The sequence below is a fragment of the Oncorhynchus gorbuscha genome, linkage group LG24, assembly GCF_021184085.1.
Source record: "Oncorhynchus gorbuscha isolate QuinsamMale2020 ecotype Even-year linkage group LG24, OgorEven_v1.0, whole genome shotgun sequence".
Lineage (NCBI taxonomy): Eukaryota > Metazoa > Chordata > Actinopteri > Salmoniformes > Salmonidae > Oncorhynchus > Oncorhynchus gorbuscha.
This window is the reverse complement of record NC_060196.1, coordinates 33,062,879-33,087,434: the sequence shown is the minus strand read 5'-3', so window position 1 is coordinate 33,087,434 and position 24,556 is coordinate 33,062,879. Positions and strand designations below refer to the sequence as shown.

Genomic DNA, 24,556 nt, shown 5'->3' with positions numbered 1-24,556 from the left:
AGATCGCCTCGAACAAGTAGGAGGTAATGGAAGTATTTCCATCTCAAGATCATGCAAACGACCTCAATGATCTCAACATAGGGTCAGACACTCTGCTTATGCAGCACAGCTTGTGTCTCAACTGGGACCTCAGGACTGACACTTTCAGCTTCAAAATAGCTGAAGATGAGAAGCCCTTCACTTGCCGAGGAGTGCTATCAACTGTGAACAGTCTGTATGACCCACTGGGATTTGTGCCCCTGTCACCATTCAAGGCAAGTCTATTCTCAGGGTGATCACAATGGCTAACGGAGAATGCAGAAATGGAGGAGCCATGGAGAGAGTCTTTGAAAGAGCTATGTAACCTCCATATCCCTAGGGCCTACACTAAGGTCTCACTAAGGACGAAGAGAACTATGCATATTCCCAGATGCATCCACAAAGGCAATAGCCGCAGTTGCCTACCTCAAAGGGATAGACATCAAAGGATTGAGTCACATGGGCTTAGTTATGGGTAAAGCAAAACTGACGCCATGCCCAGAACACACGATTCCAAGGATGGAACTCTGCACAGCAGTCTTGGCAGTCAAGTTGGCCAAGCTCATCACCTCAGAAATAGACATCGAGCTTGATTATACAACCTTCCACACAGACAGCAAGGGGGTGTTAGACTACATATACAACGAGATCCGACGTTTCTACGTCTATGTCAGCAATCGAGTCCATCGGATAAGGAGATCTACTCATCCAGAACAGTGGCGCTATGTACCTACAGATCAGAACCCTGCAGATCACGTGACGACATTCATCCCTGCAGCTTACCTCTCAGACACAAGCTGGCTCTCTGGCCCAGAGTTTCTGACACACCAGTCTCTCAGTCTTGAAAGGGATGCTTTTGAGCTCATCAACCCCTCCTCAGATGCTGACATTCGCCACCAAGTGTCCACACTGAAGACAACAACTTCACCCAAGCAGCTTGGATCCTTAAGCTTTTCAAGGTTCTCCACATGGAAGTCGCTGACTTGTGCCATCACTCACGTCGTCCACATCGCTCGTCTCTTCAACAACACTACAGTGATAAAAAAACAGCAACTGTAAGGGCTGGCACTACTGTCAGACAGCATGCACACCGGACAAATTATCTCAGTCAAAGGATATAATCATACGGACAGTCCAAGAGGAAACCTATCCAAGAGAGTTTGAGTGCATCAGGAACCAGGAAACAATTCCCAAAGAAAGCTCTCTGAGAGCCTTAGATCCATTCATTGATAAAGACGGCCTTCTGAGAGTTTGGGGTCACAACACAGAAGCAAAACTCAGACATGACGAGAAGAACCCCCTGATCATCCCGGGGAAGCATCACGTTGCAACTTTACTGGTGAGGCATTACCACAAACGGATCCAATACCAGGGACGCCTTTTCACAGTGGGAGCCATCCGTACAGCCGGTCTTTGGATAGTTGATGGTAAAAGGTGTGTGAACAGCATCATCCACCAGTGTGTCACCTGTCGGAGACTTCACGGTCCTCCCCAGGCACAGAAGATGTCCAGCCTTCCTGCTGATCCTCTCTCCACCGAACCTCCATTCACCCCTGTTGCCCTGGATGTATTTGGTCCATGGACCATCGTCTCTCACCGGACAAGAGGAGGCCTCACTCACAGTAAGCGTTGGGACGTCATATTCCCCTGTATAAAAAAAAAATTACTTCACCTTTATTTAACCATGTAGGCATGTTGAAAACAAGTTCTCATTTACAATTGCAACCTGGCCAAGATAAAGTTAAGCAGTTCGACACATACAACAACACAGAGTTACACATGGAGTAAAAAAACATACAGTCAATAATACAATAGAAAAATAAGTCTATATACAATGTGAGCAAATGAGTTGAGATAAGGAAGGTAAAGGCAAAAAAAGGACATGGTGGCGAAGTAAATACAATATAGCAAGTAAAACACTGAAATGGTAGATTTGCAGTGGAAGAATGTGCAAAATAGAAATAAAAATAATGGGGTGCAAAGGAGCAAAATAAAGAAATAAATATAGTAGGGGATGAGGTAGTTGTTTGGGCTAAATTATAGATGGGCTATGTACAGGTGCAGTAATCTGTGAGCTGCTCTGACAGCTGGTGCTTAAAGCTAGTGAGGGAGATAAGTGTTTCCAGTTTCAGAGATTTTTGTAGTTCGTTCCAGTCATTGGTAGCAGAGAACTGGAAGGAGAGGCGGCCAATTGAGGAATTGGTTTTGGGGGTGACCAGAGAGATGTACCTGCTGGAGCGCATGCTACAGGTGGGTGCTGCTATGGTGACCAGCGAGCTGAGATAAGGGGGGTCTTTACCTAGCAGGGTCTTGTAAATTACCTGTAGCCAGTGGGTTTGGCGACGAGTATGAAACGAGGGCCAGCCAACGAGAGCGTACTATCTTCATCCATCCTTTATGTTGTATGACTTAGGAAGCTTTGTCATTTCATGCTATTTCAAACAATGTGCGTAAAAATCCTGGCAGTGCGGCCATTTCTGAGATACTGGATCCGTTGCACCTGGAACTGATGATCATATCATGCACAAAGTTGCTTAGGTCACTCATTTGGCCATTCTAACGTTCAATCGAACAGTAGCCTAATGCCTCAGTGCCTGTCTGCCTGCTTAATATAACAAGCATTGGCCATGTGCTTCACTGTCTGCATGAGCAATCCATTTTAGTGAAGTGGGTAGTTTACCTAATAAACTGGTCGGTGAATGTATATCCCAAATAATGTCCATTTTTTGTTCTCTCAATCTGATTGGGTAGGCACGCGCCCACCCGTGCCTACATCCCTGTTGTAGAGCGTAGTTTTGCAGCTGTATATCTGACACTACATTGAGACTCATATGGAGAGTCCATTACTGTATCTACTACAATATCAGTAGTATGTAGATAGTGTAGTAACTCTAATGGTTTGTAGCATGTCATAAATGTACATCAGTTAAGGTGCATGTGTCCATATATTTTTCAGTTTTGTTTTCTCACTTTTTCCCAACAGATCTGGATATCAATCCTACATAATCAGTAGCAATGTAGGAAATGTAGTTACTCTTTGAATGTTATGTAACATGTCAGTTTGCATATTCGTTTAGATACATTTGGTCTTGTTTTTTCATGTCTCACTTTTATTTTCAAAGGATGCCCACATGGAAGTTCAGGGCTTTTTGAAGATGCATGGAGGAAGCTGGTCCTCATTGGGGGAGGGGCAGTAGCTCTAACCCCCATCACATCTCTCTGTCTCTTTCTTTCTCTGTCTCTCTTTCTCTCTCACTCACTCACACACAGGCAGAAAAACACACACACACAGCGGGGTTAGGTTGAATTGGTCACACCCCACAGGATGTAGAATTTGAGTTTGAGTGACAGGAAGTAGAATTGAATTCAGTGCAATTCAAATAAATTCCACTCAGTCATAGAACATGAGAGTTTCACTGTGTCTGACAGTTCACACTTCCAGATACCAAAGAATATATCACTTTTCTCTGGAAACAATGTTCATATACTCTTTTAACCTTAGTGCTTAGAATAGCCAATTGCTGTACTTTATATTCCCAATAACTACATCATTTCTTTGGCTTCTTTTTAAAGGACTAAGGGTCAACTTGAGGGTAAAGCTAATGCATTCTGGGAAAAGTAGTATTTTCTCCATATTGAACAAAAATGTAAGTGATTAACATTAAACAACATGATCATGCTGTTTAATCAGCTACTTGATATGCCACACCTGTCAGGTGGATGGATTATCTTGGCAAAGGAGAAATGCTTACTAACATGGATGTAAGCAAATTTGTGCACAACATTGAAGATAAATAAGCTTTTTGTGCATATGGAACATTTCTGGGATGTTTTATTTCAGCTGATGAAAAATGGGACCAACACATTACATATTTTTGTTCAAGTTAATGTAGAATAGAAGAGGCATTTGCATTTCATTGAATTTCACTGAATTAAATTATATTTCTTTTCATTCCAAATCGAATTGCAATTCTGTATCCTGTTTGCTACTCCAATTCAAATTCCTGAATGTAATGAAAATGTATGAGGCATTCTCAATTCAATTCTAACTGAGACCAACCTTGACACGCACACATCCCTGGAATATGGGCACAATATGTAATCAACCAAACTTGATCTGTTGCTCCTCCCCAACAGAAGCCCCTTATCGCCCAACCAGATGCATTTCCCTGGAAGGTAGTTTTGTGAGAACAAGAAAGAGGGATAAGGGATAAGCTTTCATTGGCATCTCTTTGGAAAATTTTGAAAAAAGGCACCATGGGGGAAGTGATCATAACTCAAAAGAGTAATATGTCCTCATGTTTATTTAATTATCTCCTCTGATGACTTTCCTAGCCTGAGGAATTGTCACAATACATTTAAATGTTTTAATTTTAGTCATTTAGCACACAATCTTATCCGGAGCGACTTATCTAGGAAATGCAAAAATGCTTCTAAATTTTGTAATTTCCTTGTTGAAATTTCAGACTTGATTGTTATAACAAAAACGTATTGCCTATAAAAATGTCTTAATTATAATCCACATAATAATTCACATTTCCTGTCATTGCAGGACTCTTTTCCACCTGTAGCAAACTGGCTCAAATTAAGATCCTACATCTGTACTTACTTTTTACTCATAAATCAGTGTTTATACACTGAATGCACAAAACATTAGGAACACCTTCATAGTATTGAGTAGCACTCACTTTTGCCCTCAGAACAGCCTAAATTTGCCAGGACAGGACTCTACAACATGTTCCACAGGAATGCTGGCCCATGTTGACTCCAATGCTTCCCACTGTTGTGTCAAATTGGCTGGATGTCCTTTGGGTGGTGGACCATTATTGATACACATAGGAAACTGTTGAGATCGGAAAACCTTGCAACGTTTCAGTTCTTGACACACTCAAACCGGTGTGCCTGGCACCTTCTACCATATCCCATTCGAAGACACTTAAATCTTTTGTCTTGCCCATTCACCCTCTGAATGGCACACACACAATACATGTCTCTATTGTCTCAAGGCTTAAAAATCCTTATTTAATCTGTCCCCTCCTCTTCATCTACACTGATTGAAGTGGATTTAACAAGTGACATCAATATGGGATCGTAGCTTTCACCTGGATTCACCCGGTCAGTCTATGTCATGGAAAGAGCAGGTATCACTAATATTTTACAGTGTTATAAAGTGTTATAAAGTGACCAGAGGCTATAACCCATGCACCAGCCGGTTGAACTATATACTAGCTGGCTTATCTGCTCATAACATTAGAAAAATATTGTATTAGGGAGTTCACACTATTACAGACACACAAATTTATTCAAGAATCATCTGGGTGATTGTGACCCAGATCTGTCAGGATTTGGCCAGGGTTGTTCCGGTTTTTGGTCACTAGATGCCCCCATTGTGCCTTTTGACCTTTTGTTTTCCCTTGATCCCCATTATTATTTAAACCTGTGCCTCGTTTCCCCTGATTGTATTTAAACCCTTTGTTTTCCTCTGTTCTTTGCTCTGTGTTTGTATGTTAGCACCCAGCCCTAGTACTCTGAGAACTCTTGTTGATCCCGGTGGACTCTCTTGTGGAATTCTGTTTTTTTTGTTCTTGTTTGTTTGTTTTTTGAGTATCTTTTGAGGCTTTTGTGCTTTACCTTCCACCTTGTGGACTTGGAGGATTACCTTTGTTCTTGTAGGATTCCTTTTGAGGTTGTGGAGTTACATGTTTTCCTGAAGAACTTCATTTTTTACTTCATTAAATACACCGTCTCAAGTACTGCTGTGTCTGCCTCATCTTCTGGGTTCTGCCGACTATTCGTGACTCAGTTGGTTAAGTGACTGTTTCTCACTCTGGGGACCCGGGTTCGTAACCGGGTCCTGACAGAAACACAGAGCCAAAAATGAACCCAGAGGCAGCCAGTTCCCAGGACCTTGTTGCCATGCTGTCCCACCACCAGGAGACTGTCCAATGCCACGAAGCCGCCCTGGTTCAGCAAGAGGCCTTAATGGCTAGACATTCTCATCTTCTGTCGGAGATGTTGACTTCCATAAAGCAGATATCTGATCGACTTACCCGGCAACAGTTCCCGTCCCCGTCCCGTAGACCTCTAGCCCCTTTTAGTCCCAGCTCCGAGTCCCCACCTTTATCCTCGCTGGCTCCACCGGAACCCATGCAGATTGGACGCATCTCCCAGGCTGAGAGAGACCGCCGGATGAGGGAGCGACGCTGTCTATATTGCGGCAAACCGGGCCCTTTCCGCTCCATGTGTCCCGGGCTCCAAGGGAAACGCTCTGTCCCGTATCGACCGGGGGGAACTGTAACGGGAAACATAACCTCCTCCCATCCGTCCAACTCCCGTCTGCTCATTCCAGTCACCCTTTCCTGGGACAACCACAAGCTTCACCTTCAAGCCTTGGTAGACTCTGGAGCCGTAGGTAACTTCATGGATGGTGTCTGGGCGAAGGAGAATGGCATTCCCTCTGAACCTCTAAGTGACCCCATGAGGGTTACTACATTGGATGGAAGCCCTTTGGGATCTGGACTTGTCACTCATGTCACTACCTCCTTGCGACTTTCAGTTTCACAACACCAGGAATTGATGAACTTTCATTTGATCTCCTGTTCCGAGTTCCCTCTCGTCCTTGGATACCCCTGGCTTCACAGCCATAACCCTCACATCGACTGGTCTGTGGGCACTATCAAGCAGTGGGGTCCTACGTGCCAAGCTACTTGTATTTTCCCGAATTCCCAGAGTTCTACTCCCGAGTCTTTAGAATCCATCGACCTGACCCGAGTTCCCGAGTGTTACCATGACCTCAAACTGGTATTTAGCAAACAGAGGGCCACCATCCTACCACCCCATAGACCTTATGATTGCCCCATCGAACTGTTTCCGGGCACTTGCCCTCCCAGGGGTCGGATCTTTTCCCTATCTCCACCCGAACGAGCTGCTATGGATACCTACATCAAGGACGCTCTGGAAGCAGGCCTCATGCGTCCATCCACCTCCCCGGCGGGAGCAGGGTTTTTCTTTGTGGCCACGAAAGACGGTGGATTACGTCCTTGCATCGACTACCGGGGACTCAATGCCATAACCGTCCGTAACCGTTACCCGCTACCCCTTATGGCAACAGCCTTCGAGCTGCTCCAGGAAGCAGTTGTTTTCACTAAGCTTGACCAGCGGAACGCATACCATCTTGTGCGGATCAGACCTGGTGACGAGTGGAAGACCGCTATCAACACGCCTACTGGTCACTATGAATACTTGGTGATGCCCTTCGGCCTGACCAACGCCCCAGCGGTGTTCCAAGCGCTCATAAACGATGTGCTTAGGGATATGCTTAACATATTTGTGTTCGTTTACTTGGATGACATCCTCATCTTTTCGAGCTCTCTTCAAGAACACACTAAGCATGTCAGACAAGTACTCAAACGCCTCCTAGACAGCCATCTGTACGTTAAGCCGGAAAAATGTGAATTCCATTCATCCCGAGTACAATTCCTGGGATTTGTAGTGGAACCCGGTCAAGTCCAAATGGACCCCAGGAAGGTAGGGGCGGTAGCGGATTGGCCCACCCCCAAATCCGTTAAGGAAGTTCAGCGTTTCCTGGGCTTCACTAACTTTTACCGCAAGTTCATCAAGAACTTCAGCTTGGTGGCAGCCCCTCTCTCAGCTTTAACCAAGGGTGGCAATGCAAGGTTTTTGTGGGGAAGAGAAGCTGAGACGGCCTTCCAAGGACTCAAGCAGCGCGTCCTCTCTGCTCCCATCCTGATACTACCGACTACGGATGAACCGTTTGTGGTGGAGGTAGACGCCTCAGAGGTTGGTGTTGGAGCTGTCCTGTCTCAGAGGGGTGAAGACAAGAAGCTTCATCCGTGCGCTTTCTTCTCACACCGGCTTACCCCGGCTGAGAGGAACTACGATGTGGGGGATCGTGAACTCCTAGCGGTTAAGATGGCATTGAAGGAATGGAGACACTGGCTCGAGGGGGCTTCTCATCCGTTTCAAGTGCTTACGGACCACAAAAATCTGGAGTATATCCAGCAGGCGAAGCGGTTGAACTCTAGACAAGCTAGATGGTCTCTTTTCTTCAATCGATTCCAGTTTATCCTCACCTATCGGCCCGGGTCGAAGAATCTCAAACCGGATGCCCTGTCCCGAGTCTACGCTCCTGCCATTCGAGATGACACGGACATGCCTGTCCTTCCTGCTGCTAAGATCGTGGCTCCGATCTCGGGGCAAGTTGAGGATACCGTGAGACGAGCTCAAGCTATTGAACCGGACCCGAAAGGAGGTCCTGCCAATCGGTTGTTTGTCCCCAAGGCAGTGAGGACTCAGGTCCTTCTGTGGGGGCACTCCTCTCGCCTCACCTGTCACCCGGGCGTAGGTCGCACCTTGGAGTTCATCCAGCGTAAGTTCTGGTGGCCTACCATAAGAGAAGACATTGCCACTTTCGTCAATGCCTGCCCCGTGTGCTGCCAGGGCAAATCTTCTCACATCCGCCCGCAAGGACTCCTTCACCCTTTACCTGTTCCCCACAGACCCTGGTCCCATATCTCGTTGGACTTCATTACTGGCCTTCCTCCATCCCATGGCAATAATACTATCCTAGTCATTATCGACAGGTTTTCAAAGGCGGCCAGGTTCGTCCCTCTGACTAAGTTACCTTCTGCCAAGGAAACGACTGAGTTGGTAATTAATCATGTGTTCCGAGTCTTCGGCATTCCTCAAGATATGGTTTCTGACAGAGGTCCCCAGTTCGCCTCTAGGTTTTGGAAGGCCTTCTGCCAACTCATGGGGGCTTCTGCCAGTCTATCTTCAGGGTACCATCCGGAGGCCAACGGCCAAACTGAGAGGATGAATCAAGAGCTGGAAACCACCCTCCGATGTATGACTCGTAACAACCCGTCCACATGGTCGTCCTTCATTGTTTGGGCCGAATACGCGCACAACACCTTGCGCTCCTCCTCCACTGGTATGTCCCCGCACGAGTGTCAGTTTGGCTATGCCCCTCCATTGTTCCCGGACCAGGAGGCAGAAGTCAGAGTGCCTTCAGCCTTGAAGTTCGTCAGACGCTGTCGGCTTATGTGGAGGAAGACCCGTCTTAATCTTATGCGTTCCTCACAGAGGTACCAACAACAAGCCAACAGACGTCGCCGTCCCGGGCCTACCCTGCGCCCGGCCAGAGAGTCTGGCTCTCCACAAGAGACTTACCACTACGGGTGGAGTCTCGCAAGCTGTCCCAAAAATACATCGGTCCCTTTAAGGTTGCCAGGAGAGTTAACCCAGTTTCTTATCGCCTACACTTACCCAGATCCCTTAAGATTAATCCCACGTTTCACATTTCCTTATTAAAACTTGTTGTTTTTTCTCCCCTTGTCCCGGCAGACAGACCTCCCCCTCCGCCTCGTGTCATTGGAGGCCAGCCGGCTTATACCGTCCATCGGATACTGGATTCCCGCCGGGTGCAGCGGTCCTGGCAGTATCTGGTGGACTGGGAAGGCTACGGTCCCGAGGAGCGCTCCTGGGTTCCTGCCAAAGACATACTGGACCCTGACCTCATTCGTCAGTTCAGGGCCCTCCACCCCGAGAGAGCTGGTAGGAACGTCAGGAGCCGTTCCTAGGGAGGGGATTCTGTCAGGATTTGGCCAGGGTTGTTTCCGGTTTTTGGTCACTAGATGCCCCCATTGTGCTTTTTGACCTTTTGTTTTCCCTTGATCCCCATTATTATTTGCACCTGTGCCTCGTTTCCCCTGATTGTATTTAAACCCTTTGTTTTCCTCTGTTCTTTGCTCTGTATTTGTATGTTAGCACCCAGCCCTAGTACTCTGAGAACTCTTGTTGATCCCGGTGGACTCTCTTGTGGAATTCTGTTTTTTTTTGTTCTTGTTTGTTTGTTTGTTTTTTGAGTATCTTTTGAGGCTTTTGTGCTTTACCTTCCACCTTGTGGATTTACCTTTTTTGTCTTGGAGGATTACCTTTGTTCTTGTAGGATTCCTTTTGAGGTTGTGGAGTTACATGTTTTCCTGAAGAACTTCATTTTTTACTTCATTAAATACACCGTCTCAAGTACTGCTGTGTCTGCCTCATCTTCTGGGTTCTGCCGACTATTCGTGGCTCTGTTGGTTAAGTGACTGTTTCTCACTCCGGAGACCCGGGTTCGTAACTGGGTCCTGACAAGATCTCTGTTCTGCTAGTATCAAAGTTAAAACTCTGAAGAAGTGAGTGTCATATTTTCTCAGTTCACTTTAGTTTTTTAGACAACAACCATATCAAGAGTAAAATACTCTATCATTTAGTTCTAACATTATTCATTCTGAAATGGAAATGTCTATTTACAAAATTATACTTTGGCTTCTTTATTCTTTAAGCAGTCTATGGACAGGATATGACAGCAGTCAATTCTTTATAAAGGTTAAATAAAAAATTAAATAAAAACATTTGGTGATATTTATCTGGTATTGTTTTCAAAAGCTAATGTTTTAGCATTTGTGGCAAAAATCCCGTTCAAGTCCTGGTACTGATATTAGCATTTTTCACGCATCATGTCCAAAAGGTATTTAAAATTTATTGTGAAGCTCAACAAAGTCATTATAGATTATTTTAACATGGATGCATGAAAAATAATAATATAGATAACAGGACTTGACTGGGATTTGTGCCATAAAATCCTAAAACTTTAACATTTGGAAAGTGACAGGGAAACTAAACCAAAGCATGAATTGATGTCATACCTTCTCCATAGCTTATGTGGCAAGGAAACCAATATGTTATTTTGTCTTTTGGGTGAACTATCCATTTAAAGAGTGAGTTCATCGTTTTTCTAAAATTCCCTATGGGAAAAATGGATGGTGGAAAAACAATTAGAACCATTTCCCTGTTTGACCGCTAGGTTTAATGGGTATTATAACACATCCATTGTGGGGCTCTATACAGATCTCACACCTAGTGCAAAATGCAGATCCATCACTTTTGAATGTAGAGAAGAAAGTCTTGCCCCATAACTGGTTGATCACCCCTGCAAGAGCTGTAACCTGGATAACAATGGAAAACTCTGTGGGTGGGGGATGGGAAAGGTCCTAGTAGAGTTCACTTTGACTTCACATTGAAGGGGAATAACTCAAAATTATCCTTAACTCCATTTAGAATTGGCACTTTGTTGCCTCAGTTTCTTGTTAAAGGTAAAGTCCACCCTTTTCAACATCAAATTCGTCTTTTCCAGCACTAACCCAACAGGTTTCTATGTTTTCTGATGGTATCATGCGGAGACACTGATGAGGTGCTTCTGCTGCTGATGCAATCATCCAGCTTCCAGCTCAGCCTCCACTCTGAGGGGAAGCCCTTGTTGATCATGAGAGTGGCCTTCCCCTGCTGCAGCTCCGAACTGTAGGGTGACAGGGCTGTCAAGGTGGGACATTATCTCACCTAAAATACAGGTGGGATGTTAGAGCAAGGGGAATTGACTGATAAGACAATAATGATGCAGCAGTTTTACATCTTAACTGTAAATGAAGGGTTTATTCCATCAGTAAGTTTCTGTTCCTCAAACAGTTTATCTTTGTTTCACCTGGAATCTTTCAGTTTTACCTCTCTTTGAGTAGTTACTGAAGCATATCGACATAATTCACCTTTAGATGACTGAACATACAGTGGTTTGCAAAAGTATTCACTCCCCTGGCATTTTTCCTATTTTGTTGCCTTACAAACTAGAATTAAAAAGGATGTTGGGGGGGTTGTATAATTTGATTTACACAACATGCCACTTTGAAGATGCAAATATTTTTATTGTGAAACAAACAAGAAATAAGACAACAAAGAAAAAACTTGTGTGCACAACTATTCACCCCCCACCCCCCCCAAAGTCAATACTTTGTAGAGCCACCTCTTGCAGCAATTACAGCTGCAAGTCTCTTGGGGTATGTCTCTATAAGCTTGGCGCATCTAGCCAGTGGGATTTTTGCCCATTCTTCAAGGCAAAACTGCTCCAGATCCTTCAAGTTGGATGGGTTTAAGTCATACCACAGATTCTCAATTGGATTGAGATCTGGGCTTTAACTAGGCCATTCCAAGACATTTAAATGTTTCCCCTTAAACCACTCGAGTGTTGCTTTAGCAGTATGCTTATGGTTATTGTCCTGCTGGAAGGTGAACCTCTGTCTCAGTCTCAAATCTCTGGAAGACTGAAACAGGTTTCCCTCAAGAATTTCCCTGTATTGAGCGCCATTCATCATTCCTTCAATTCTAACCAGTTTCCCAGTCCCTGCCGATGAAAAACATCCCCACAGCATGATGCTGCCACCACCATGCTTCACTGTGGGGATGCTGTTCTCGGGGTGATGAGAGGTGTTGGGTTTGCGCCAGACATAGCATTTTCTTTGATGGCCAAGAAGCTTAATTTTAGTCTCATCTGACCAGAGTACCTTCTCCATATGTTTGGGGAGTCTCCCCCATGCGTTTTGTGGAACCCCAAACATTTTTGCTTGTTTTCTTCTTTAAGCAATAGCTTTTTTTCTGGCCACTCTTTTGTAAAGCCCAGCTCTGTGGAGTGTACTGCTTAAAGTGGTCCTTTGGACAGATACAGATACACAGATCTCAGCTGTGGGGCTTTGCAGCTCCTTCAGGGTTATCTTTGGTCTCTTTGTTGCCTCTCTGATTAATGCTCTCCTTGCATGGTCCATGAGTTTTGGTTGGTGGCCCTCTCTTGGCAGGTTTGTTGTGGTGCCATATGCACTTTTTCCCTTGTTTTGCGATATCATAGATTCATCTGCAAATGCAGAAAATCTATCAATCAACAAGAAAATTAGAAAGTACACCTCCACGTTCGATATTCCAAACAGTTGAAAATATCAAAATGGTCAGAACAAATGATCTAATTAGAAATAAGATGTGGATGAACTTACTTCCAACATCCAGTCTAGTGCCTCCAAAAGTGAACCACAGTGATAGAATCTCATTCAAAGGACGTAAAACCCTCTAACACTACAGAGACACTACGCTTGTGCTTTGAAAAGCTACATTTTGCCAAACCAATCAGATCTCAACAATAGCAGCTCACCGAATTCTGCTTTTTAACTGATGCCCTCTGCTGGTATGAAACTCCGGCAGACTGGCCACGTTCATGTTTGCTGTTGAACTTTCAACATTACGAAAGTGCTATGTTGATATCTGTAGCATGTTGTATTTTATAATGGAACAATATCAATTCAACGAATATCAGTTCCAACTCACTTGAGCAAATCAAATCATGAAAAGGAGCTTACATGTGATACTTCAAGGAGGTAATCCACGTCCTTATGAAGTTTTCTGCATAAAGAGATACATCTTGTCTGTTTACATATGTTTTTTGTCATGATTTTTAGACAAAACATGAAAGATGGTGGTCAAGGACGTTGTTGTCGTGGGTTTCTGTTGTCAGGAAGGACAGCTCTCAGTCATGAAGTGTTCAACTCACAGGGCTGCTAACACACCCATCTTCAAAATAGCTTCCAACACTCTACTCTGCAAACTAGATGCAGTCTATCATAGTGCCATCCATTTTGTTACCAAATCACCTTATACCACCCACCACTGCGACCTGTATGCTCTAGTCGGCTGGCTCTCGCTATATATTCGTCGCCAGACCCACTGGCTCCAGGTCATCTATAAGTCTATGCTAGGTAAAGCTCCGCCTTATCTCAGTTCACTGGTCACGATAACAACACCCACCCGTAGCACACGTTCCAGCAGTTATATCTCACTGATCATCCCCAAAGCCAACACCTCTTTTGGCCGCCTTTCCTTCCAGTTCTCTGCTGCCAGTGACTGGAACAAACTGCAAAAATCACTGACACTGGAGACTTTTATTTCCCTCACCAACTTTAAACATCAACTATCTGAGCAGCTAACCGATCGCTGCAGCTGTACATTGTCCATCTGTAAATAGCCCACCCAATCTACCTACCTCATCCTGTCATGTTTGTCATATATTGTCATGTCTTGTCCTTGTGCTTCCTCTTCTATTCGTTTCCCCCTGCTGGTCTTATTAGGTTCCTTCCCTCTTTCTATCCCTCTCTCTCCCCCTCCCTCTCTCCCTCTCTCTCTCTCTCTCTATCGTTCCGTTCCTGCTCCCAGCTGTTCCTCATTCTCCTAACTACCTCATTTACTCTTTCACACCTGTTCCCTATTTTGCCCTCTGATTAGAGTCCCTATTTCTCCCTCTGTTTCTGCGTCTGTCTTTGTCGGATCCTTGTTTGATGTTTGCTGTGCGGTGTTCTTGTTCCGTCGTGTTTTTGCCTTCTTCAGATGCTGCGTGTGAGCAGGTATCTATATCAGCTACGGCCTGCGCCTTCCCGAAGCGACCTGCAGTCTGTGGTCGCATCTCCAGTTGTTCCCCTCTACTGACTAGAGGATTTCAGTTTTCCTGTTTTGACTTTAAGGATTATCGTTTTTGTTAAAGACTGGAATAAAGACTCTGTTTCTGTTAAGTCGCTTTTGGGTCCTCATTCACCTGCATAACAGAAGGATCCGACCAAGAATGGACCCAGCGACTACGGATTCTCTCTACTCTGCTGTCGAGTTCCAGGGAGCGATGCTAGGCAGACACGAACAGGAATTGTCTGCTGCTCGACATGCCGTTGAGACCCTGGCCGCCCAAGTCTCCGGCCTCTCGGAGGAGATTCACAATCTCCGCCTCGATCCACCGGTTACCTCCTGGGCTTCCGGGTCTCCGGAGCCTAGAATTAATAACCCACCGTGCTACTCTGGGGAGCCTACTGAATGTCGCTCGTTCCTTACCCAGTGTGATATAGTGTTCTCTCTCCAGCCCCACACGTACTCCAGGGGTATTGCTCGGATCGCCTACGTCATATCACTCCTTACTGGACGGGCTCGGGAGTGGGGCACAGCTATCTGGGAGGCAAGGGCTGAGTGTACTAACGAGTATCAGAACTTTAAAGAGGAGATGATATGGGTTTTTGATCGTTCTGTTTTTGGGAAAGAAGCTTCCTGGTCCCTGTCTTCCCTATGTCAAGGTAATCGATCCATAACGGATTACTCTATAGAGTTTCGCACTCTTGCTGCCTCCAGTAACTGGAACGAGCAGGCGTTGCTCCCTCGTTTTCTGGAGGGACTCCACGCTAAGGTTAAGGATGAGATTCTCTCCCGGGAGGTTCCATCCAGCGTGGATTCTTTGATTGAACTCGCTATTCGCATTGAACGACGGGTAGATCTTCGTCACCGAGCTCATGGAAGAGAGCTCGCGTTAACTGTGTCCCCCTCTCCCCGACACTACCATCTTTCCCCACTGACTCAGGTGTTGAGCCCATGCAGCTGGGGGGTATTCGCATCTCGACTAAGGAGAGGGAACGGAGAATCACCAACCGCCTCTGTCTCTATTGCGGTGCCGCTGGTCATTTTGTCATTTCATGTCCAGTTAAAGGCCAGAGCTCATCAGTAAGCGGAGGGCGACTGATAAGCGCTACTACTCTGTCCTCTCCGTCAAGTACCTGTACTACCTTGCCGGTCCATCTACGCTGGACCGGATCGGCAGCTTCCTGCAGTGCTTTAATAGACTCTGGGGCGGAGGGCTGTTTTATAGACGAAGCCTGGGCTCGGGAACATGACATTCCTCTCAGACAGTTAGGGGAGCCCACGGTCATGTTCGCCTTGGATGGTAGTCCTCTCCCCAGTATATTATGTGAAACACTACCTTTAACCCTCACAGTATCTGGTAACCATAGTGAGAACATTTCTTTTTTGATTTTTTGTTCACCTTGTACACCTGTTGTTTTGGGTCATCCCTGGCTAGTGTGTCATAATCCTTCTTTTGATTGGTCTAGTAATTCTATCCTTTCCTGGAACGTTTCTTGTCATGTGAAATGTTTAATGTCTGCTATTCCTCCTGTTTCTTCTGCTCCCTCTTCACAGGAGGAACCTGGTGATTTGACAGGAGGGCCGGAGGAATATCATGATCTGCGCACGGTCTTCAGTCGGTCTAGAGCCACCTCCCTTCCTCCTCACCGGTCGTATGATTGTTGTACTGATCTCCTCAAGAAGCTTTTTGCATCCGCTCCTATCCTTGTTGCACCTGACGTCACTAAACAGTTCATTGTCGAGGTAGACGCGTCGGGGGTGGGCGTGGGAGCCATTCTGTCCCAGCGCTCCCATACTGACGATGGGGTCCACCCTTGCGCGTATTTTTCTCATCGCCTGTCGCCGTCGGAACCTAACTATGATGTGGCTAACCGCGAACTGCTCGCCATCCGTTTAGCCCATGGCGAATGGCGACAGTGGTTGGAGGGGCGACCGTTCCTTTGTCGTTTGGACTGACCAAAAGAACCTTGAGTACATCCGTTCTGCCAAACGACTCAATGCGCGTCAAGCTCGTTGGGCGTTGTTTTTCGCTCGTTTCGAGTTTGTGATTTCTTATCGCCCGGGTACTAAGAACACCAAGCCTGATGCTTTATTCCGTCTCTTCAGTTCTTCTGTAGCGTCTACCGACCCCGAGGGGATTCTCCCTGAGGGGCGTGTTGTCGGGTTGAATGTCTGGGGAATTGAGAGACAGGTCAAGCAAGCACTCACTCACACTCCGTCGCCGCGCGCTTGTCCTAGTAACCTTCTTTTTGTTCCTGTCTCTACTCGTCTGGCTGTTCTTCAGTGGGCTCACTCTGCCAAGTTAGCTGGCCACCCCGGCGTTCGGGGTACGCTTGCTTCTATTCGCCAGCGGTTTTGGTGGCCTACTCAGGAGCGTGACACGCGCCGTTTCGTGGCTGCTTGTTCGGACTGCGCGCAGAATAAGTCCGGTAACTTTTTTTCTGCTTCTGCTCCTGGCCTTGCTGGGTCTCAGTCTGTCCCCAGCCACCGCATCTCTCCTGCCCTTGCTGTGTCTCAGTCTGTCCCCTGCCACCGCATCTCTCCTGGTCCTGCTCCTGCACTTGCTGTGTCTCAGTCTGTCCACAGCCACCGCCTCTCTCCTGTTCCTGGTCTTAGCCTTGCTGTGTCTCAGTCTGTCCCTAGTTGTTACTCTCCTGGCCTGTTTGGTCCTGATTGCTCTAACGCTTACAGTTCTCTACCCGTGTCTCATTTTTATAAGAGTAATAGCCCTAGATTCCCTCTTCATCGTCTCCCGTTACGGTCCTGAGGAGAGGAGTTGGGTTCTTTCTCGGGACGTGCTGGACCGTTTGTTGATCAATGATTTCCTCCGTTGCCGCCAGGGTTCCTCCTCGAGTGCGCCAGGAGGCGCTCGGTGAGTGGGGGGGTACTGTCATGTTTTGTCATATATTGTCATGTCTTGTCCTTGTGCTTCCTCTTCTATTCGTTTCCCCCTGCTGGTCTTATTAGGTTCCTTCCCTCTTTCTATCCCTCTCTCTCCCCCTCCCTCTCTCCCTCTCTCTCTCTCTCTCTCTCGTTCCGTTCCTGCTCCCAGCTGTTCCTCATTCTCCTAACTACCTCATTTACTCTTTCACACCTGTTCCCTATTTTGCCCTCTGATTAGAGTCCCTATTTCTCCCTCTGTTTCTGCGTCTGTCCTTGTCGGATCCTTGTTTGATGTTTGCTGTGCGGTGTTCTTGTTCCGTCGTGTTTTTGCCTTCTTCAGATGCTGCGTGTGAGCAGGTATCTATATCAGCTACGGCCTGCGCCTTCCCGAAGCGACCTGCAGTCTGTGGTCGCATCTCCAGTTGTTCCCCTCTACTGACTAGAGGATTTCAGTTTTCCTGTTTTGACTTTAAGGATTATCGTTTTTGTTAAAGACTGGAATAAAGACTCTGTTTCTGTTAAGTCGCTTTTGGGTCCTCATTCACCTGCATAACACATCCCCCATACTGTTTTTATTTTATTTACTTTTCTGCTCTTTTGCACACCAGTATCTCTACTTAAATCAAATCAAATCCAATTTTATTTGTCACATACACATGGTTAGCAGATGTTAATGCGAGTGTAGCGATATGCTTGTGCTTCTAGTTCCGACAATGCAGTGATAACCAACAAGTAATCTAACTAACAATTCCAAAACTACTGTCTTATACACAGTGTAAGGGGATAAGGAATATGTACATAAGGATATATGAATGAGTGATGGTACAGAGCAGCATACAGTAGATGGTATCGAGTACAGTATATACATATGAGATGAGTGTGTAGACAAAGTCAACAAAGTGGCATAGTTAAAGTGGCTAGTGATACATGTATTACATAAGGATGCAGTCGATGATGTAGAGTACAGTATATACATATGCATATGAGATGAATAATGTAGGGTAAGTAACATTATGTAAGGTAGCATTGTTTAAAGTGGCTAGTGATATATTTACATCATTTCCCATCAATTCCCATTATTAAAGTGGCTGGAGTTGGGTCAGTGTCAATGACAGTGTGTTGGCAGCAGCCACTCAATGTTAGTGGTGGCTGTTTAACAGTCTGATGGCCTTGAGATAGAAGCTGTTTTTCAGTCTCTCGGTCCCAGCTTTGATGCACCTGTACTGACCTCACCTTCTGGATGATGGCGGGGTGAACAGGCAGTGGTTTGGGTGGTTGATGTCCTTGATGATCTTTATGGCCTTCCTGTAACATCGGGTGGTGTAGGTGTCCTGGAGGGCAGGTAGAGTCCCCCCGGTGATGCGTTGTGCAGTCCTCACTACCCTCTGGAGAGCCTTACGGTTGAGGGCGGAGCAGTTGCCGTACCAGGCGGTGATACAGCGCGCCAGGATGCTCTCGATTGTGCATCTGTAGAAGTTTGTGAGTGTGACAAGCCGAATTTCTTCAGCCTCCTGAGGTTGAAGAGGCGCTGCTGCGCCTTCTTCACGACGCTGTCAGTGTGAGTGGACCAATTCAGTTTGTCTGTGATGTGTATGCCGAGGAACTTAAAACTAGCTACCCTCTCCACTACTGTTCCATCGATGTGGATAGGGGGGTGTTCCCACTGCTGTTTCCTGAAGTCCACAATCATCTCCTTAGTTTTGTTGACGTTGAGTGTGAGGTTATTTTCCTGACACCACACTCCGAGGGCCCTCACCTCCTCCCTGTAGGCCGTCTCGTCGTTGTTGGTAATCAAGCCTACCACTGTTGTTTCGTCCGCAAACTTGATGATGGAGTTGGAGGCGTGCGTGGCCACGCAGTCGTGGGTGAACAGGGAGTACAGGAGAGAGCTCAGAACGCACCCTTGTGAGGCCCCCGCGTTGAGGATCAGCGGGGAGGAGATGTTGTTGCCTACCCTCAACACCTGGGGGCGGCCCGTCAGGAAGTCCAGTACCCAGTTGCACAGGGCGGGGTCGAGACCCAGGGTCTCGAGCTTGATGACGAGCTTGGAGGATACTATGGTGTTGAATGCCGAGCTGTAGTCGATGAACAGCATTCTCACATAGGTATTCCTCTTGTCCAGGTGGTTTTGGGCAGTGTGCAGTGTGGTTGAGATTGCATCGTCTGTGGACCTATTTGGGCGGTAAGCAAATTGGAGTGGGTCTAGGGTGTCAGGTAGGGTGGAGGTGATATGGTCCTTGACTAGTCTCTCAAAGCACTTCATGATGACGGAAGTGAGTGCTATGGGGCGGTAGTCGTTTAGCTCAGTTACCTTAGCTTTCTTGGGAACAGGAACAATGGTGGCCCTCTTGAAGCATGTGGGAACAGCAGACTGGTATAGGGATTGATTGAATATGTCCATAAACACCCTGGCCAGCTGGTCTGCGCATGCTCTGAGGGCGCGGCTGGGGATGCCGTCTACTTGCACGTCATCATCTGCTCATTTATCACTCCAGTGTTAATCTGCTAAATTGTAACTATTCGTCCCATGGCCTATTTATTGCCTACCTCCTCATGCCTTTTGCACACACTGTATATGGACTTTCTTTTTTGTTTTCTGTGTCATTGATTTGTTTATTGTGTTATTAGCTTGTTTATTGTTTACTCCATGTGTAACTCTGTGTTGTTGTCTGTGTCACACTGCTTTATCTTGGCCAGGTCACAGTTGCAAATGAGAACGTGTTCTCAACTAGCCTACCCGGTTAAATAAAGGTGAAATATAAAATAAAAAAATAAAATAGGGAACGTGAACGTGTCCAATTTTCTGGAGTTCCAGAGTGTACCAGTAGGGGACATCAGTTCCATGTCTCTCTTATCATTGCCCTCTGTGTCTGTCTGGAGGTTTTTGTACAGCGAGTCAATCAGACTCTATCACTGTAGTGGACTTTTGGTGGAGGGACCAAACTGGCTCTAAGTATTCAATTCAAGATCTTGACCTCTGATATCAACATCACAATTCATTTTCTTAACGGTGTTAAAACTACCTCAAATAGAAAGTCGAAATGTAGGCTCCATTTATTTTGGGAGAATTTGTATTGCCTTTATTTACCTTTAGAATAGTACACTTAAAAATAAAATGTATATTAAAGATGTAATATATCAAAGGGTGCTTATACAGTGCGTTCATTTCAACGGTTATTGTTGAACTCAGAGTGGTTTGGCTAAATGTATCTTTTCAAAGAGCTACATCTGTGTCTCTACAGTGTGAGGGGTTACATTGCAAATGTATAAAAAAATCTTTAAAAAACATCACATTTATGTAAGTATTCAGATACTTTACTCAGTACTTCGTTGAAGCACCTTTGGCAGCGATTACAGCCTCGAGTCTTCTTGGGTAAGACGCCACAAGCTTGGCACACCTGTATTTGGGGAGTTTCTCCCATTCTTCTCTGCAGATCCTCTCAAGCGCTGTCAGGTTGGATGGGGAGCGTCGCTGCACAGCTTTTTTCAGGTATCTCCAGAGATGTTTGATCGGGTTCAAGTCCGGGCTCTGTCTGGGCCACACAAGGACATTCTGACACTTGTCCATAAGCCACTCCTGCATTGTCTTGGCTGTGTGCTTAGGGTTGTTGTCCTCTTGGAAGGTGAACCTTCGTCCCCAGTCTGAGGTCCTGAGTGGTCTGGAGCAGGTTTTTATTAAGGATCTCTCTGTACGTTGTTCTGTTCATCTTTCCCTCAATCCTGACTTGTCTTCCAGTCCCTGGCACTGAAAAAGATCCCCACTGCATGACACAGCCACAATCATGCTTCACCGTAGGGATGGTGCCAGGTTTCTTCCAGACGTGACGCTTGGCATTCAGGCTAAAGAGTTCAATCTTGGTTTCATCAGACCAGAGAATCTTGTTTCTCATGGTCTGAGAGTCCTTTAGGTGTCATGTGCTTTTTAACGAGAAGTTTTGTGTAAAATACTTGTATGTTTGGAATTTTTATTATGAGATTTCTGTTGTTTTGAATTTGGAGCCCTGCACTTTCACTGGCAGTTGTTGACGTGGGACGCTACCGTCCCGAATATCCCAGAGTGGTTCGATCTCTGCACCAAGACAGTATGGTCCATAGTGTCAAACGCCTTTGACAAGTGTATGAATACAAATACGCAATGCGGCTTTCTATCCAGGGCACAGTGAACATCATTCAAAACCTTCAAATTTGCTGTGACAGTGCTGTGGCCAGACCTGAATCCTGATTGCACACCACTCAAAACATTGTTTAGGCCTTAAACTGCTTATTGACTTGGGACTAGGGAATATCTTTGCCAGAATAGACAATTTAGATATGGGCCGATAGTTATTCAGTAAAGTGGGATCACATCATTTCAAAAGAAGTAGGACAAATGATGATTTCTCACAATCTGGAGATTTCATTACATTCTAGAGTGAGGTTCAAGATGCATGTTAAAAGAGGGTAGCAGCTAATTGTAGGGGGTCTAGATTATCCGGGCCAGGGGATTTTTTTCCCCAATACATTGCTTTCTACGCACCTCTGAGACAGTGCTTGGGAGTGTCAGGTAATTTCGCAGGGGGCTCATGTTGAGCTTTAACCCTATCAAATAATCAACCTGCACCAAGAAAATGTTGATTAAAAGAGTTTTTTTAATTTATTTTTATTTCACCTTTATTTAACCAGGTAGGCTAGTTGAGAACAAGTTCTCATTTGCAACTGCGACCTGGCCAAGATAAAGCATAGCAGTGTGAACAGACAACACAGAGTTACACATGGAGTAAACAATTAACAAGTCAATAACACAGTAGGTAAAAAAAGGGGGATACAATGTGTGCAAAAGGCATGAGGAGGTAGGCAAATAATTACAATTTTACAGATTAACACTGGAGTGATAAATGATCAGATGGCCATGTACAGGTAGAGATATTGGTGTGCAAAAGAGCAGAAAAGTAAATAAATAAAAACAGTATGGGGATGAGGTAGGTAAAAATGGGTAAAAATGGGTGGGCTATTTGCCGATAGACTATGTACAGCTGCAGCGATCGGTTAGCTGCTCAGATAGCAGATGTTTGAAGTTGGTGAGGGAGATAAAAGTCTCCAACTTCAGAATAGAGGTTCTCTCAGTTACCACCTGTGAGCCAACCAGCAGTTGTTTAGAGAGCTATGCATTTTTGGGGCACACTAAACCTTTCACAACATACCAAAATATTGAAGGATTATTCTGATTACCAGTAGTAGATTTGAGGTAGTGGTCTGCTTTCAAGTTATAGGCACACCCTGAATCTGAAGGCATTTAAAAACCATACAATCAACTGAGTCAGACCTTCTTGTGTTAGCCTACATAGCAATCCTTATGATTTCAGCTAGTTCATCTGAGAACCAAGAGTTGCCCTTAATTCTGTATTGTCTAAAAGGGGCATGCTTGCAGCATACATCCTGGGAGGCTTTATGGGAGTAAAGAAAAGCTCATTCAACATCAGGGATGAATTCAACTTTATTCCAGGCAATGTTAAAAACGTAATGTAACAAACCCTGAGTATCAAACTGTTTCCGTTTTCGTGGTGATCATTTAGTTCAGGAGTTTTACCATCCTTTACACAGGCCACAGCGTAGTAATTTAAAAAATGGTTTATTTGATTTTTGACCTTTATTTAACTAGGCAAGTAATCACTTATATGATTTGCAAAAACACCAGAAGCATTAAAACGACGTGGAGTATTCGTTAAAATAAGACCAATCAAAGAGGATTTTAGAGGACACTTTGCATTCAACCTTGTTACATTGTTTACAATCTGAGTAAGAGTGTATTGAGTTGATCAGAGTTGGTTGTCAACAAGTCTAGGTTCAGGTTACCCATAAGCACAAATTCAGATTTGACATTCTGTGATAATAATTAAAAAACACCATCTAGAGTGCCAGCAATAGCAGATGGGGGTCTATAATTACAGGATTCAAGGATGCACAGAGATTTATATTCAAAGCCAGATATTCAAATTGCTTGGGTTCGGTAACTGAAGCCAGAATGGTTGATAAAAACATGTCTTTTATACATACAGCAACCACCACCCTTAGATTTGCGATCTGACTGAAAAACATTGTAACCATCAATGACAATGTCTTTGTCAGTGATTTTTTTGAGCTGTTTCAGAAAGCATAAATGCGTCCGGGGTCTGCGGTTTTTATCCACTCACTGGTCTTTATCATGGTACTAATACTGAACCCATGTGCTCTAAACTCACTGTTCTTTATCATGGTACTAATACTGAAGCCATGTGCTCTAAACTCACTGTTCTTTATCATGGTACGAATAATGAAGCCATGTGCTCTAAACTCCCTGGTCTTTATCATGGTACTACTACTGAAGCCATGTGCTGTAAAATCATTGGTCATTGTGATGTTACCAGAGCCATGTATTTAGAGAGTTAGGACATTGAGGTTTCTGCTAACGCTCTGGATGTTTCTAATACTGAAGACATGTGCTCGAAACTCAGTGGAACTCTCTGGGAACAGGTGAACATCTGGCCATGGTACTGCTGTATTCTGGGAGTGTTGTGGTCACCCTGCCCATGTATCATAGTCTATAGACAAGTCTAGCCAATAAGCTACATTATTGTATTGTAGAGTCATATTGTGAAGAATTGGTGTTTAGAATACCTTAGAATACAGGGGACTCTGTAGCTCTGCAGCCGTTGAGTCAGAGCAGTTCCTCTTTAGCTGCAGGAGGTTTTTGTATGGTGTTCTAACACTGTGTGAAAGGATAGCTTGCACCCTGCTGACAGTAGTAATCTGATGCATCTTCAGCCTGGACTTCACTGATGGTCAGAGTGTAATGAGTTAATGAACTACCAGATCCACTCCCACTGAAACGACCTGGAGTCCCAGACTGACGGTTTGTAGAAGAATAAACCAGGAGTTTAGGAGCTTCTCCAGGTTTCTGCAGGTACCAGTGGAGATAATCACTAGTACTTGAACTGGCTGTACAGCTGATAGAGACAGTCTCTCCTGGACTAATAGACTGAGATTTAGGAGACTGTCATTATTATATCTGCTGATGATTCTGAAAAATAAAACATAAGTGAAGAAGGAATGATTAATAGGGTTATCACAACAAATAGACATTGCAAATATTCCACATTCTATCATGAAACATGATAAAACCAGATGATTCATTTAAACCAGATGAGTTAAAACCAGATTATTTGTTTTTATTATTTTCTTCAATATTCACAAATTAAGTTTAATTCTGAAGCCAAATCAGCCAAATCATGAATCCAAGTTGGTCAAAGTGTCTCTCACCCTGAACAAGGAGCCCCAGTGTTCCCAGCAGTAGAATCAGCGACATCATCAT

The 24,556-nt window shown here is 45.1% G+C and overlaps 1 pseudogene; it reads right to left on the bottom strand.

Annotated features, from left to right (window-relative positions):
• Positions 1 to 1,231: 1,231 nt before the first annotated feature.
• On the bottom strand, positions 1,232 to 24,556 carry LOC124012218 (annotated as a pseudogene).